The sequence below is a fragment of the Plecotus auritus genome (assembly GCF_963455305.1).
Source record: "Plecotus auritus genome assembly, contig: SUPER_4_unloc_1, whole genome shotgun sequence".
NCBI classification, from domain to species: Eukaryota; Metazoa; Chordata; class Mammalia; order Chiroptera; family Vespertilionidae; genus Plecotus; species Plecotus auritus.
This window is the reverse complement of record NW_027664331.1, coordinates 1,372-4,612: the sequence shown is the minus strand read 5'-3', so window position 1 is coordinate 4,612 and position 3,241 is coordinate 1,372. Positions and strand designations below refer to the sequence as shown.

The 3,241-nt window shown below is 40.5% G+C and overlaps 1 pseudogene across 1 annotated transcript; it reads right to left on the bottom strand.

The window, feature by feature from the left end:
• Positions 1-1,397: 1,397 nt before the first annotated feature.
• LOC308247716 (heat shock factor protein 2-like) lies at positions 1,398-2,659 on the bottom strand (annotated as a pseudogene). The gene has a single exon. The product of its transcript is annotated as a heat shock factor protein 2-like (transcript).
• Positions 2,660-3,241: the final 582 nt, after the last annotated feature.

Sequence of the window (3,241 nt, the reverse complement as noted above, 5' to 3'; positions counted from 1 at the left end):
TGTAGACAGCATATATATGAGTCATGTTTTTTTATCCATTCAGCCACTCGATGTCTTTTGATTGGAGCATTTAGTCTGTTTATGTTTAAAGTTATTATTGAAAGGTGCTTGTTTGTAGCCATTTTTATTTTTTGAGGCTGTGTTCCTTCTTACCTTTTTGTTTCTTCTCTTTACCGCATTCCTTTTAGCATTTCTTGAATTGCTGGTTTGGTAGTGATAAACTCCCTTAGCCTTTTTTTCTCTCTGAAGTTCCTGATTTCCCCTTCAATTTTGATTGATAGTCTTGCTGGATAGAGTATTCTTGGATTGAGTCCCTTGATTTGCATCACTTTGTATATCTCCTTCCATTCCCTTCTTGGAACACAGCTTGATGTGTTTCTGTTGAGAAATCATTTGATAATCTGATGGAGGATCCTTTGTAGGTAACTCTCTGTCTCTCTCTTGCAGCCTTTAAGATTCTCTCTTTGTCGATAACATTTACCATTGTAATTATGGCGTGTCTTGGTGTGGGTCTTTTGGGATTCATCTTGCTTGGGACTCTTTGAACTTTTTTCTTCCCCATATCAGGGAAGTTTTCTGTCATTATTTCTTCAAATAAATTTTCTAATCCTTGCTACTCTTCTTGTCCTCTTGGCAGCCCTATTATATGTATGTTATTTCATTTTGCATTGTCCCAAAGCTTCCTTAGGCTCTCCTCCTGCTTTTTAATTTTTTTCTCTTGTTGCTGTTCAGATTGGGCTTGTTTCTGTACCTGATCTTCTAACTCACTGATTCGGTCCTCTGCTTCTTCTAGTCTACTGTTGAAGCCTTCCATGGTGTTTTTTATTGTAACTATATTTTTTTCATTTCTTCCTGATTTTTGCATAGGTTGTTGATTTTCTCGTCCATCCAGTGTATGAACTATATGATCATTTTCTAAATTCTTTTTCTGTCATGTTGCATGCTTCCGTCTCACTTATTTCCTTACTTGGCGATTCCTCCTTTTCTTTCCTCTGTGGATTGCTTTGTTGTCTCCCCATTCTGACTATCACCAGAAGGTTCCGATGTCAAGTTGCGGGAGCCTGGACCGTTTGCAGTGGGAGTTTTGCACCCCCCAAGTGTCACTGAAGAGCTCTGATCCTTCAGCCCAGGCTCCAGGGGATGGGTTTTGTTATCTAAATCCAGCCAAGCACCTGGAATGCATACGAATCGGGCCCACCCAAGAATGCACATGATCTCCTTTGTCTTGACTTTTAGTAAAACTTCCTGGGTTTTGCTGTATAAAATAAACAGGCTGTATTGGCCCTAGGTCCCTGTCTCTCCATCAGAGGACAGTGTTTCTACCCAGCCCCAGCTTTTTCCTTCCATCTCTGTGTCTGTCTCTTTCTTTCATTTTCTCAATCCCCAGCAGCCCCTACTCAGGAACTGGACTGCTCTCTAGCAGTGCTGGATGTGGAAAAGAGAGACATATTTACAGGATTCATCTGCACAGAACTCGTGAAAAGATCAACAAGGAGATCTGGGTCTATGGCATAGACTCTATGCTAAACTTTTTTCCAGACAGCATGGCTTGGAACTCCTCTAAACTGCAATCAATACTGTCAAGATAATCCAACAGCACAACCTTTCCCAAAGGATCATTTAAAATGGAATCCATCATGGTAACAGTATCATCTGCAGTCAGACTGGAGAAGCCATTTAGCTGAATGGCACTAGATATGAGAGGACTAGTGCCATCACTGCCTGAACTTAGGGATTCTCTGGCTGGTTCATTCTGATCTCCACTCTGAATGACTGCTGCATATTCATCTTCATTGTCATCTTCAACATTGACAATATCTGGGTACTGGCTACAGTTGGAGGGATTAGATATAATGTCTTCATAGTTTCTGGAATACCTGGGATATTTTCTTCATCTGCATTATCATCAGTGACATCATAAATAATGATGTCATCTGAAAGCCACTCCCTTGGTTTTAAACCTTCAGTCCTACTGTGGAACTTTATGATGGTGATTCTCAGCTGGTTCTTTGACTATGTGCCGAAACAGATTCTTCTTTTGGGCTCCATTAGTGTTCAGAAGTAGAGGCCTTTTACATTTTAAACTCACAAGCTGGTTTTTCTGAACCAATGTAACAATAAACTGGACAATCTTTTGAATAAGTTGTTGCTGTTGTGCATGTTTTGCTCATAATTCTTCACCTCCTTCCAGAGGGACTCATTCTCACTTTTTAACTCAGAAAGCCTTGACTCCATAGTCTCTTGTTTTATTTCAACCTTCTGAGCACTACTTATAGTTTTTGTTAAATCTTCCTGACGAATTTTATTTTCTTCTGGTTTTGAAGATGAAACCTTCCTTTTAATGTTCTCCAACAAGTCATCTTGGCCTTGTTTGAAGTAAGGATGCTGAAATTCAACAGGACCATCTCATTCCTGCTTTACAATTCCAGTCAATATGTACTACTTTATAGAAACCATACATGTTCAGTTGCCTCACAAAGCTTGCCATGTTATTGTGCTTGAAGTATTTGGGAAGTATTTCTTTTGCAAATCTTTGTTCATCCAAAACCAGAAAACTTTGACCATTCTGGCTCCAGGTGATGAACTTGTTGGTGTGGGTTTCCTCCACGAGCATCCACAGCTTGCGGAGGGAAGCGGGCACGTTCAAACTCTGCTTCATTGTTAAGGAGGTGCAGGGATTCCAGATTCTACACCCGAATGCAGCAGCGGTGTTGGCGGCGATGGCAGCTGTTTCATTTTTATTCTTTATATATGTGTTCCTCCCTCACTTTCTATTTCTTCTTACAACAGTCCCATTAGCATTTCTTGCATTTCTTGGTTTGGTGGTAATAAACTCCTTTAGCCTTTTTTTTTTTGTCTGTGAAGCTCTTTATTTCACTTTCATTTTGCATGATAGCCTTGATGGATAGAGTAGTCTTGGGTTCAGTCCCTTGATTTTCATTACATTGTATGCTTCATGCCATTCTGAGAAGAAAGTGGGTTTCTGTTGAGAAATCAGCTGACAGTCTAATGGGAGCTCCCTCATAGGTAACTTTCTGTCTGTCTCTTGCAGTCTTTAAGATTTTTTCTTTGGACAGCCATTGCAGTACATCGAGTTCCATAGAGACAGCGCTGGGGCAAGTGTGAGCCAGCTGGGCACTGGGTGACTGTGTGCTCGTTGAGGGAAAGTAATTAAACATGGGCAAAGGAGATCCTAAAAAGCTGAGAGGCAAAATGTCATTGTATGCTTTCTTTGCGCAAA